Consider the following 14866-nt stretch of genomic DNA (forward strand, 5'->3'; position numbering starts at 1 on the left):
GTAAATGATCTCCTATTCAATTATCTTATTTCTCCCTCTCTGAGAGAAAACCGAGAGAGCATATTTTTCCTAGAATAATATATTATGACTTAGGAAATTAAATGCAACATGCTCGTTTATGTATTGCATTATTATTACAATGTATGAATAAGGACGTATGATCATTTTAATACAGTAGTTTTTTGTTATACCGTATTTATTTATTTATTATTATTATTATTATTATATTGCAAAATTTTATAAATACTGTATGTAGCTTTACTGAGACCAGTTTTATTCCCTGACTTGACTAGTACTAGTCATAGTACTATTCATAGTACTATTCAGTCACCATAAATATCCCAAAGTCCTGTTTTACAATTCACAATTTATGGATTTTTATAATGAACATATTAATTAATAGTTTTGTAATAATTAAGATCATTTAATGTTATACATTGCCCTCATCAACCCACGCACACTTGCTAATTTATTAACTTTTATTATTTTACACCAACTTTTGACTGACCCCACCTTGTTTACTGTGAAGCAGCACCCAGAAGAATCAGAGTAAAGCCATTGTACTAGAACTTTAAGAGCTGCCTTTCTCAAAAGTGAACTGATTAGTGGTCCTGGAAGCCAACCACACTGGCGGCTGAGTGAAGGCTCAAGCCAATGAGAAATCCTGCTGGGCGGAGGTTACAAAACCAGCCTGAACCCAATGACTCAGCACAGACAAGTGCGTGCTAGATGACACTTAACAGTATTTTAAAGAGCCAGTGCACACCATGTAAAAGTAAGTATGGGTAAAATATGCATTCTTGAAATTGAACAGCTGTTTCCCTCCATGTGAGGGGAACTGTGATTGTTGTTTAAAGTGACACTGCAGAACACAACTAAGTTTTAGGGCATTTTCAAGAAGGACTACGCCTACTTTTGATAGTCGCAGCATGACTCAGCATTGTCACATGTCACATGACTAACAATGAGCAATGGGTAAACACAAATAAAGATTTGTGATAGAGTCTTGCAAAGACATGAAAGAGAAACATGACAATCTTGCATCTTTCAAAAAATTTAAATATCTGGTTTATTTTGACAACAAACAATCAGTGATTTAGTCAAGAGCAAGAGAGAGAATGAGAAGAAGAAAAAAGATTTTGTACATTCCAGATGAGTGAATTTATCCGGCTCAGAGCCATGTCCTGGATGTTGGTCTAAAGCGAATAGTTGCAACAATCAGCAAGGCAATACCTCAATGACAAGGCACTAGCTATATTTACATTATGTACTCTTAACCTTAGAGTGCATGCTTCCCGAGCTGACGGCTGAGGTTATAGAACAGCCTCTTTGTTTAAAGGTAGGGCTGGACTTTCCAGGTTCCTGATTTACTAGTCAACCATGCAAGAAGTGATAATAAGCAGTCTCAAGTGTTGTTGTGATGAAATGTTTGAGTTCACAGAACAAAATTACACAAAATAGTTCATAGAGGAATAGTTCACACAAAAATGTCAGTTGTCACTTACTGCAGTAAAGTTAAAATAATAAATTAAATTTTTGTAAAAAGATTCAAGAAAAAATATTATTCAAACTATTTTAATTAAAATATAAAAAAATTTATGTAAATTTAAATAATTAATTTAATTAATAAAAATTATAATTTAATGAAAATCCTTTAAAATTAAAATATTACATTTTTATTCAATTTAATTAAATTCTGAAGACGTTAATGCCTTAAAATCGTGACTCAATCTGAGTGCGATGAGAGAACCTTGTTTACAGTGGCTTATTAACACGCCCCAGACGGTTTAAGATTTTCACTGAAAAAATATATAAAAGTTTGGCTCATTTCATGAACATCTATTGAATGCCTATAGAAGATTTAGAATATGGTGCACAAGTTCCATGGACTACATTTATCAGGGCTCCAGACCTCGACCAAAATGCTCATTGTAATAAAATTGGTTAAAAAGTGACAATTTAAAATCTAGTCACCACTAGCCACAGTCAGGTTGTGTGCATTCATATGCACTGTTGTCAGATATCTTAGAGCGTGCACAAGTTTGTTTTCTGCTGTTTTTCACCCTCTCTGTTGAGATAAGCTCACTGCACGTAACAACAAACATAAGGCAAGCCATGATATCGGATTCTTGAACAAATTGCTCTTTTGAACAGGGTCTTTTTAACAAATCACCTGAAAAGAATCACAAAACGGGTTTGAACCAAGTAGCTCAGGTTTGCAATCAGAGTTTGAATCAATCACTTTTTCAATGAATCATACAGTGAATCAGCAGTCAGTGAGTTCACAACGGGAGCATCTGGGAGTGCAGACATTTTAAAATAGGAGTATATTTGTGTATTTCTGTCTTGTTTTCTAATTAAAAGTCCAACATTATGTACCAAATGAACCAGAACTAACATTTTTGGGTGAACTAATCTTTTCACAACAGGGAAATCTCGGTGTAAAAATGCTTTGGGATGGGAAGAATGTTGAACTATGAACAAGCATTGAGATGGTTTTTCAACAGTGCTTTTGACACACTATGTCGGAGTGGTGGTGGTGTAGTGGACTAAAGCACATAACTGGTAATCAGAACATCACTGGTTTGATCCCCACAGCCACCACCATTGTGTCCTTGAGCAAGACACTTAATCCAGGTTGCTCCAGGGGGATTGTCCCTGTAATAAGTGCACTGTAATTTGCTTTGGATAAAAGCATCTGCCAAATGCATAAATGTAAATGTAAATGTTGGCTAATAATCAAGGCACAGCTAAATAAATGAACATTCTTTAACAGTGTGGTGGGATTTTGTTTAAACTGAATTATTTAGCATCTTGTCATGAACCATTAAACACCGCAAGACCTATAGTGCCGTTCACGGTCACAACAATGAGATGTTTTAGTGAAATAGAAAATTGATCAGAAAGTGAAAGCTTTATTATTCCTTATATGTTTATGGTCTTTACGGTGTTGGTACAAAGTCTGCATGTTCATACCACGACTGGGACGATTCAGGGGGGTTTACAGCTCTCTCACAATTTTGCCCATGAACCTGTAAACCTGTTTTTAAGTAGGCTTTGTTTATTATATAGGTGAAGCTTATCACATTTGACCTACATTTGGCCAAGCTTGCTTTGGTGGCTTGCTGTGGTGGACTCTGGCCCTTTGCATGTGAACAGGCCAGCCCGGGAGGCACCAGCAGTGAAAGTTTGAGGGGAATTTATCTCCCTTTTCACATGCAAGGCCAAGGCCTACTTACAGACATGATTAGCCTTGTTAATGTAATGGAACACACTCTCCTTGACAATCTGATCTATGAGAGATTTCTTTTTTTTTTAAAAGCAGCTTGAGTTCACAAAATTAAATGCTCCCAAACCTCTTGTCTTGATTTCTTTATCAGAGCATTGGGCAAGGGCCTGATATCAGCTCAAAGCATTCAAATCAACAAAGGAATATAATTGCTACAAAGTCTGACAACAACATTAAAAACACACCATGAAGATCAAGGTACAGCCTTGTGAGATGAGAATATAACTTGGCATCTCAAGATGGGCAGTGTTACTTTGTGTTACTGCTCACAGTAAAGAGTTCAATGATTGATCTACCATAAATAAAATTATACAGTGCACTCTGTAAAGTGATATATATATATACACTCACCTAAAGGATTATTAGGAACACCATACTAATACTGTGTTTGACCCCCTTTCGCCTTCAGAACTGCCTTAATTCTACGTGACATTGATTCAACAAGGTGCTGAAAGCATTCTTTAGAAATGATGGCCCATATTGATAGGATAGCATCTTGCAGTTGATGGAGATTTGTGGGATGCACATCCAGGGCACGAAGCTCCCGTTCCACCACATCCCAAAGATGCTCTATTGGGTTGAGATCTGGTGACTGTGGGGGCCATTTTAGTACAGTGAACTCATTGTCATGTTCAAGAAACCAATTTGAAATGATTCGAGCTTTGTGACATGGTGCATTATCCTGCTGGAAGTAGCCATCAGAGGATGGGTACATGGTGGCCATAAAGGGATGGACATGGTCAGAAACAATGCTCAGGTAGGAGTGGCATTTGAACGATGCCCAATTGGCACTAAGGGGCCTAAAGTGTGCCAAGAAAACATCCCCCACACCATTACACCACCACCACCAGCCTGCACAGTGGTAACAAGGCATGATGGATCCATGTTCTCATTCTGTTTACGCCAAATTCTGACTCTACCATCTGAATGTCTCAACAGAAATCGAGACTCATCAGACCAGGCAACATTTTTCCAGTCTTCAACTGTCCAATTTTGGTGAGCTCTTGCAAATTGTAGCCTCTTTTTCCTATTTGTAGTGGAGATGAGTGGTACCTGGTGGGGTCTTCTGCTGTTGTAGCCCATCCGCCTCAAGGTTGTGCGTGTTGTGGCTTCACAAATGCTTTGCTGCATACCTCGGTTGTAACGAGTGGTTATTTCAGGCAAAGTTGCTCTTCTATCAGCTTGAATCTGTCGGCCCATTCTCCTCTGACCTCTAGCATCAACAAGGCATTTTCGCCCACAGGACTGCTGCATACTGGATGTTTTTCCCTTTTCACACCATTCTTTGTAAACCCTAGAAATGGTTGCGCGTGAAAATCCCAGTAACTGAGCAGATTGTGAAATACTCAGACCGGCCCGTCTAGCACCAACAATCATGCCACGCTCAAAATTGCTTAAATCACCTTTCTTTCCCATTCTGACATTCAGTTTGGAGTTCAGGAGATTGTCTTGACCAGGACCACACCCCTAAATGCATTGAAGCAACTGCCATGTGATTGGTTGATTAGATAATTGCATTAATGAGAAATTGAACAGGTGTTCCTAATAATCCTTTAGGTGAGTGTATATATATATATATATATATATATATATATATATATATATATATATATATATATATATATATAACTTGGTCCCTGATTAGTCACATCACTTCAAACATAATTTTCTGTAATTAGAGAACAAGCACCGTTTTCCAAGAGGTGTGATATGAGCTAGTTAACCACATTGAACCACATTAATTTCCCAGCAGCCATTGCCCACTAGGTCACATAACCCTGTTATTCTATGCACAATATACTGTTTATCTCTCAGTTTTATTTACTCTGTCTATTTAATTACTCTTTAAATACCTCCTTGTTCTGAAAAGGAATAACATTCTCTCATAATTTTCCTCACCTTCATGCCATCTCAGATGTGTGACTTTCTTCTGCTGAACACAAACAAATATTTTTGAAGAATATCTCAGCTCTGTAGGTTCAAACAATGCAAGTCAACAGGGTCTAAAACGGTGAAGCTCAAAAAGCATATAAAGACAGCATAAAAGTAAACCATAATCCTCCAGTGGTCAAATCCATATATTCAGACATAATATGATGTGAGAAACAGGTCAATATTTAAGTCATGTGGGTTTGGAACTACATAAGAGTGAGTTAATAATTTTAATATTTAGGTATCATTTTTATTTAATCTGAGCAAAAATGTTCTTAAAACTGAATCTTAGAGCTACGATGACCTTGGAACCAACAACACTGTTTTTGTTGTGCCTGCACTCCAATCTCCAGTGAGGTCATCCTTGAGTCAAGCAAGGCTTTCCTCTATTTTGTTTACAGAAGGGTAAAGAGCTTAGCTTGTCCTTTATTCACATGGGCACCTGTCTGCAGAGCAGCCCTCCTCACACTGCCCATGCCAATCATACACTCTGACACATATCCAGCAGTTTACCCAGCTGATTTTCCATAAATAGAGCCCAGTGTTCCAACTATAGAACATTGCTCTGCTCAGCACTCCAGATTTACATAACCTGGCAGGCAGGCAGGCAGGCAAGGAAGTGCTACATTGCCAAGTGGTGACACTGCACCACCCCACCATCCCAAGAGCAGCCTGTACCTCTGAAGACCCTGCAACCTCTAAACCGCAGCCACCTGGGAATACCCTTGTGCAAGCCTTTCATTCATATTCTGGGCAATCCTTATAATCTTCGTGGCTATAATATCGGTTTTATCTCTGTTCTTATAGAGGGATGTGATATGCCTCTCCCTGGATGACGTGGGGGAAAAAAAATTCCCCATTAGGGAGAAATCCAGTTGAACAGGAATGCTAATAAAATTGTCCAGTTTCCCCTAAGCTGTGACCTGACGGGGGTCAGCTTTTGTTCTTTCCATTTTTGTTTAAACACACTGTACTTGCTGGTGTAATCTGTAACGCTGTTATCAGGATTGGATACAAGACATACATATGTCAGTGGGACATATTTAGTTCAAATGGCTGAGATCTTGAGTCAGTAAATGGCCTCTCAGTGTTGAATACAAGTTTAATATTATATTTTTCAATAGCATGACAGTAGTTCAGCTATTTTCACAATAGTGTAGTAAATTTCTAGTAACAAGGTACTTTTTACAATGAGTAGCAGGGTCACAAAATGCTACATTTGCCACAGTTTCTGTGGCAATTAATCTGTTAAACATGATTCACCAATTGATTTCTATAAAGTGTTGGTAAGTCAGTTTTAGAGAATTGGTTCTTTTTAATGTAAATCCTTTGCCCATAAGTCACTTTGTTTTCATGAGTGTGCAAGGCGCAGCACTACACACCACGTCTTATCAAATTTTCACAAGATCGCTAATTCTAAGAGCAATTTTTGTCCTAGCTCAAAGCGCAAGTGGGCATGGTTGGGAGTGTTAGAGCTATCTATGGGTGTATGCGTGCAAACTGTGGGTGTATTGTATGTAAATTAAGTGCCGCAAAGTGCAAACTGCTACTTTCCTGCAAAATAGGTAACTGCACTAAGATGTTTAAAAAGCGGGTCTGTTTAAGTTCATGTCCAAACTCTGAGAATATATTGGAAAATCTAATTTCCCTGACAATCACTGTCATAAACATTTTATGAAACAAAAATGTATGAGATGTGTTAAACTATCAATAGGTCATGGTTCATTTTCAATTAATATAATTTCTTCTTTTTTTTTAATTGATTTTTTTATTTATTCCAACAGACAAAATTTAACCACAGAATTATCCATACGGAATCAATTTAAAACCCTTTATAACCACCCAAAAAGACAAAATTTGACAAATTGATAAAAATAAAAAAAGACGCCAATAAACACACCAATAAAAATTGTCTCCCTCCACTGCCCATTGCTAGGACCCAACCAAATGACACAAATAACTGCCCCATTGCCTGCCATAAATTGCCAGATTACAAATGCTCAAATGCTGCCACTTTACCCAACTCAGTGCACCACTCACGAAATGAGGGCGCATCAGTTGACTTCCATCCCCTAAGGTCTGCCAATCATCATGCTGATTAAGACCCAGCTTTTTATGCATTTATCTCCTATATTCAGGACCGCCCCAGATCTAATTTGTATTGGTAGTTTTCCACCTGTTGTCATAGAGTGATTTTTAAGTCACTGACACTGCAAATGATTTGGTGAAAGTTACAGAGGATAAAATGTTTGGATTTTTATTTTCTTTACATTTCATTATTTTGATGATGTTTTTTTTAAGTATAATTTGAAATTAGATATGTTTTTGGTTATATTTTTTGGTTATTTTATGATTTTCAAAATTAAAATCTACCGATAGAAGTGAAGTGCATCCAGATACAATCACTATTAATACTAGCCACGATTTGGGTGTTAGTAGATTCAAATTATTGATAATAAGATTGTCTATAATTCAATGAAATTTACATCCAATTCCTGACAAGAATAAAATGTTCCAAGCATGTAAAAGAAGCGTGTCCCTGTCATAGAAATATTTCTATTCTTCCAATTCATTGCATACAGTCCATTTACACTACCAACGTCTTATGGATATGCTGTCTTTGTTTATTTCACAGGTGCTTGAGGGAACCGACTATATTAATAGGATGCAGACGGTGTGTTAGATCTTAGAGCTGAATCCCCTCCATTAATGCGTTCCAGGGCTATATAACCTGTGAACTATATTTAAAATATGTTATGTAATTATGTAATCAAAAATTATATGAATTAAAAAAAGATTTTCTTCATTAAACAGCTGTATTTAGCTACTTTTTGTTAGTAGCTTGAAGTCTAGCCAACTACTTTTTCAAAAGTGTATGAATGTAGTTTAGCTAGTTACTAATAGCTTTAAGCTTGGGAAGCTATAAAGTAGCATTCCCAACTCTGCTGTGAAGCTTGTGGAAATGAAAATCATTAGTGTAGCTAGTAATAGAACTACAGTAATTTTATGAAGGAAATTGCTCAGTATTTTAAGGTACACCTGTTAAAATAGTGCTGTTGCACTATTTTATTAAAAAAAAAATAATAATAATAATTATTTACATTTCTTGTTGCACTTAAATCTGTTTGGTGTACTATTCTGATGATAGTGAAACTTTGTAATATGGCACTTTTTGTACCACTGTCTCCCTAAGATGATTCGCTGATGTTCTTCCTCTTTTGTAAGTCGCTTTGGATAAAAGCGTCTGCCAAATGAATAAATGTAAATGTAAATGTAAATTACCCTCCTTAATTTTATCTCATTAAACAAGGTTTTACACATAAAGAAATCCTGATTACTTTAGAACTATTATTAAAATCATGCACGCATACAGTTATATCAGTAGCCTAATAAAAACGGTTTTATTTTACATGGACGGAGACATGTTAAGATCGCATGACCTGCCGCATACTCTGTAATTTATCTTGGTAATCCCACTATTATCTGACACTTTCAAAATAATAGCGCTTTTCTACAATGGCATCAATAAAACTTTTGCATGATGCTTCATCCATGCCAATAGGTGTCAGTATAAGATGACTGCTAGGACAACATAAACGAAAAAATAAACAATACAAATTATATTGAGAGCACCTTTAAGTATAAGGTTTTGAATATATCAGGCCCATATGGACATGAACGGAAGTACTATTTTATAGTACTTTTAATGATTATGTTTTCTTGTAAGGACTCTCCCATCGCTCCACACATCCTCTGCCCAATAACACCTCTGACTGTGCTGTTGCACTATTTTATTAATGTGCAGCCTGACATCACATGCTACAGAAATAAATACTGCAAGGGCATCTTCTGACCCTTGTGCCACTGCCTTTGAGCTGTTCTTGTTTCCTGGAGGATTCTTCTTAAGAAATGAGAAGGATAGAAATGGGGCAGAGAGACATCCGGCTTAGGACATTTAATGTAGACGTAATGAGACACAGCATCCAATAAGGTGGGAACAGGCGCTGCACTTTTTCAGGAGCGTTGCCTCGATGGCCCGGCAAATGAGTGGCCTGGCCCACTTCAGCCTACTTCATTGCTTTGTTATGAGGAAGAGAAGTGGAAAGGTGTTGCCCTAAGGACCGAGTACACAGATGTTTGATGTACCCATGGGACCCAGCAACCCTTGTCTCCCTCCCCCATATCCCCCACACAGCCAGATGCTGACATCCTAAGGACGGAAGCCAGGAGCTGTGCAGGCCCTGCATGTTTCCAATAAATCAGGCAGATTCATTACGGAGCCAGTCATGCGAGTGCTTCAGGTCTGCATCTAAAACAGGACAGCACTATAATTGGCAGTGCGCATTAACTCGGTGCAATACCTTCCAAGCAAAAGCACGAGTAACATTAACTGACAGATAAAGGCAAAGAAAGAGCTAAAAATATCATTGGGGCCTTATATATTACTGGATTTACTGTCTAGTAAAGGCATCAAAGGGATAGTTCACCCACAGGCTTACTCACGCTCCTGCCGTTCCAACCCAAAAAATTCCCACGCTGCTCTGTCATTAGTCCCTATTGAGTTACACTGGCCTTCTTTTCCATACAATAAAAGTTATTGGTGGCCAGGGACAGAGCAGCTAGCACTTTCTGCTAGACTGTGTGATACAAGAAAGAAAAGTCATTCAAGTTTGGAACAGCATGAAGTTGAGATAGTTTGGATAAACAAATGCTTTAAATCCCCTAAAGCTAGTCAAGTGCACAGAGATCATGCTACACAGGCATGAATTTGCACAATGGGAAAAAATAAATAAATAAATAATGCAAGTCTCCAACAAAGAGGGCAATGCCACCAAGCAGTTGCCGGTAGGACAGGGCTGTTTAAGCGTGGTCAGCTCCAGTTTCTTCCTTCTCAATCAGCCATAAAGATTGCAAAGAATGTGATTCACCCACAGCACAATCAAAGATGGAAGAATGCAAGGTCTTGGCACCAATTCTTTGTCTGAACTGGCCTCCTTCATACAAGCCAGGCAGCCTGTCACCCTACATTAAATCTCTTGCTATTAGTCTTCCTCTTGTCTCTGCCCAGGGGATAGGCGTTAACCAGTTCTTCTTCGAGTCATAGCAAGAACCAATATAGTCAGAGAGACTAAAGCAGATTTAGGTACAGGAAAAAAGAGATACATAATGTGTGTGAAGGAGTGGTGAAAGAGAGCAGAAGATAGAGATATGTATGTTTACCCCACCTAGTATATCTGTGTCATGCACATGTGAAGAATTTGCCAAAGGCTTCTGCAAACATTTGCTGCTTAAGTTGGGAAATGGTCACACCTGGGTAGCAGCGACAGAGGGCAGGTCAATTAACACAGGTGTTGTAGCTGTCGCAACTGCAGAGTCCAGATCGCATCAACAAAACATGTATCTAGTCTTCAATCATATAATTTTATCACATTAAAAGTTTAAACTAGTCTGGTAAAAATCTATAAAGAAAAAGGTAGGGTGAATACAGGTGAACTGTGACAGCTGGTAAAGTTAAAGGGACATTTCACCCAAAAAAGGAAATTCTCTTATCTAAATGACTAAATCAACCTCATGCCATCCCAGATGTGTATGACTTACTTTCTTCTGCTGAACACAAAGGGAGATTTTTAGAATAATATCTCCGCTATGTCCATGCAATGCAAGTGAATGGTGCCCAGAACTATGAGGGGCAAATATCTCATAAAGGGATCATAAAAGTAATCCATAAGACTACAGTGGGTTAATCAATGCCATATGAAGCCTTCCAATCAATTCGAGCCCGTGTCAAGTCTCAGGTCACTAAATGTTTAGTCTTTTATATATATATATATATATATATATATATATATATATATATATATTTTTTTTTTTTTTTTTTTTTTAAATACTCTACTAAACAATTATTAAATGTACGATCTTTGAAAAATCTGAGATATTAATAGGATTCAACCTGAACTTAAAAACAGTTCAGTTAACTGAAAAAACAAAAACAAAAAAAACAGTTCAACAGGGCTTAGAAGCAAAAAGCAATGCAATGTAACGCGATATCATTAGGTAGGTCTGGGTGATTTGCCCCCAAAAAATTTCACAATATTTTTTTCATATCGTTTCATCATCTTCATCATATTCAGCTGGTTTGATTCCACTGAAAGACTTTCTTGTGACGTTTCACTGTTCAGCTCAGTAGGTGGCGGTAATGCACCATTAAGTGGATTGGCAACCGGCAGTAAACATCACCAGAAGAAAATGGATCATGAAAAAATGTTTAACTAATAGTACATAAATAAACTGCAAAAACATTAATAAAAGTGACGTGCTAGGTTTAAATTGATGCAACCTCTGGTCTGTGACCCTAATGAGCTATGTAGCTAAACTACCTAATGTTTGCGACAGTACAATTTGTGTGTTAGTTAATGTGACTAACCTTTGAGAATGTGTTCTTCCTGAAGTTTCTGCTTCAGAGGGCACGGCAAGTGCCGTCATGTTTACTTGGAAATAAATAATCGAATTCTATGATAGGGGAAATGTAATAAAACCATACAAATCAAACAAATTCTTTAAGATATTGATAGTTAAGGTTAAAAGGCTCGTTTTTAACAACATTCACGAGTCCAATTGTGTCTAGTCAAGCCTGAAGTCCGGTCTGACGTTTTTTAAATGCGACTCGAGTCAGACCCTGTCCCAATCAGCTCCCTATATCATGAATCAGTATATCGTGAACATAGACTGTAAAAAAAGATGGACGACGCCCCTTCGCTCTTTTCCATTGGTGAGAACTGAAGCCGCCAGTGTCCTGATATGGCGCTGACATCTTGGGACTTGAGTCTGCGCAGCTACGATTTCGGGACCAGACCTGCGCAGTAATGAGCAGGAAGTAAAGCCGTGAAATCAAGGCCCTGCCCTCACTCTCGCTGAATCAATCGCAAGCACACGCCCCTGCACTTTTGACTTTTGACTTATGATGGTGTGAAATAATTAATTATAGAAATTTAGATACTAAATTTAAAGCTCCAATCTCCTCGGTCCTCCGAAGATCCCGAAAAAAAGTCTGTTGTTGCTTCAGTGACTACTTCGCTCCGAGAACCTGTCAATCACAGCTGTCAATCATGATGTCACAGCACTGTTTTTATAGCATCAAATAACTAACTAAAAAATTACATCAGCGTGATAGAAACTACAGAATGACATAAACTATCTTTGGAAAAAAGATATGTGAAGTGTAATTTAATTGTTTAGTTGGTCTCACGTCCTGTTGAATAACATGGAGATGCGGGGTTTATGACCTATACTAGGACCAGTCACCGGGGGGCGATCGAGACGTTTTGGCTTCACTTTTGAGGGCTTGTGCGGCACACTTGATCGTGAACACAAAGTCTGGCACTGGTAAAAGTACTGATCCACTAAACATTGGGACACGTATGACTCATTCACCTGCGACAGGATAATGAGATCGCGCGTTCAAGTTCAGCTGTTATTAATCAGCACCATTTAAATAACACTATCGTTGATTTTCGTTGAAGATATTCAAACGTACAGTGATTTTATAACAGATAAATGACATAAATAAATAAAAATATATATATTGGAGTGTATTTTGAAACTTTTAACAACTCAAATATTTAAAAGATTGATTCCCTCTCATGGCAATTATGAATGAAATACATTACAAACATCTCTCACTGATCAGTGCCCTGATTACCGAACTTGGGAGCTGATTGAGACGCAGCTAGACTCCCCATCTCTGCTTCACACGTGTGCAGAGTGCTAGATAGTGCTATATGAAGTGTAATTGAGCCTGAAATCACGATTGCTAAGGAGACTGCTGTGAAGATTTTAAAAGGAATTAGTGAAAAAGGAATTAAATTTTGGTCTGTTCTCACCCAAAACCAAATGGATCGCTTCTGAAGACATTGATTAAACCACTGGAGATGTATGGATTCCTTTTATGATGCCTTTGTGATGTTTGGACCTTCAGAATGCTGGTCACCATTCACTTGAGCTGAAATATTCTATAAATCCTGAGAGAATTTTCATTAAGCTTAAGCTTAAATTTAATGGGACTAGTTTACCCCCAAAATAAAATTCTGCCATTATTGAGCTTGAAATCATGATTGCTAAGACTGCATATATATATATATATATATATATATATATATATATATATATATATATATATATATATATGGTCCTACCCCATTTGGCACCTTAGGTGAGACCCTCCAGTATCCCCTGGCATGTCTTAAGGTCGATACTAGGTCAAAAATGGCAAAAAAGAAACTTTCTCTAGAATCTCATCAGTAAATCGTTGTTTTGGGGAATGAAGCCTATATATAATGCTTGAAATTCCAAAAAGGTGTACACTACAGTCTTCAAAGACAAAGGACAACTGGCTCTAACAAGGACAGAAAGAGATGTGGAAGGCCAGGTGTACAACTAAACAAGAGGATAAGTACATCAGAGTCTCTAGTTTGAGAAATAGATGCCTCCCATGTCCTCAGCTGACAGCTTCATTGAATTCAACCCGCTCAACACCAGTTTCATGTACAACAGTAAAGAGAAGACTCAGGGGTGCAGCCTTATGGGAAGAATTGCAGAGAAAAAGACACTTTTGAAACAGAAAAAAGTAAGTAAAAGGTTAGAGTGGGCAAATAAACAGACATTGGGAAACAGATAATTGTAAAAGAGTGTCATGGATCTTAACCCCATTGAGCTTTTGTGGGATCAGCTAGACTGTAAGGTGTGTGTGAAGTGCCCGACAAGACAGCCACATCAATGTCAAGTGCTACAGGTGTGTGGGGTGAAATGTCACCTGAGTATCTAGACAAACTGACAGTGATCATCATTGATCACTGTCATTGCAGCACATGGAGAATGTTTTGATGAGAACTCTTTGAAGTAGTTAAGATCTGAATATTTTTTTCTCCAATTGTAATAGTAATTTTTCAAATTATCAATGTCCTGACTATACATTGTGATCAGTTGAATGCCACTTTGGTGAATAAAAGTACCAATTTCTTTCCATAAGAGCAAAAGCTGTAGATTATTCCAAACTTTTGTCCACCAGTGTGTGTGTGTGTATATATATATATATATATATATATATATACACACACACACACACACACACACGCACTTTTCCCAGTGGGCCGGCTGCGAAACAGGGCCGAACGGGCACAAAACGTCCTAACACCCAGCATTATCAGAAAGTGTTCCACTTTGCCTGTATTAACCTTATCCAGTGGAAGCATTTCCTTAATGCAGAACATGGTATGCATATGTTTCTTTTCTTATAGTAAGTTTGCAGTGACCAGTCAATATTGTGCACTGGCCACTGATGACCCATTAATGATGTGCATGTAAAGAACTCTGATCAGCGAACTACAATCATAGTGCACAAGCATGGTTTATCTGGCCTCTTAAAATCCATTCTGAAAAAAACCTGCATGTTACGACAAAAGCATTGTGTCAATTTCTAAGAGGGATTTTATTTAGGCTATATGTGTCATGTTTCATCTTAAAAATAGGTACTAAATTTAAACTTGCTTTCCGAGCCAAAAGGAGAGAGCTCTGCATCATGGTAATTGTCGGTCATGTCTGCACTGGTTTTCCAGTCTCAAGCTGTTTTTCATACTGCCATCTGCTGTT

The sequence above is a fragment of the Xyrauchen texanus genome, chromosome 38, assembly GCF_025860055.1.
Source record: "Xyrauchen texanus isolate HMW12.3.18 chromosome 38, RBS_HiC_50CHRs, whole genome shotgun sequence".
NCBI classification, from domain to species: domain Eukaryota; kingdom Metazoa; phylum Chordata; class Actinopteri; order Cypriniformes; family Catostomidae; genus Xyrauchen; species Xyrauchen texanus.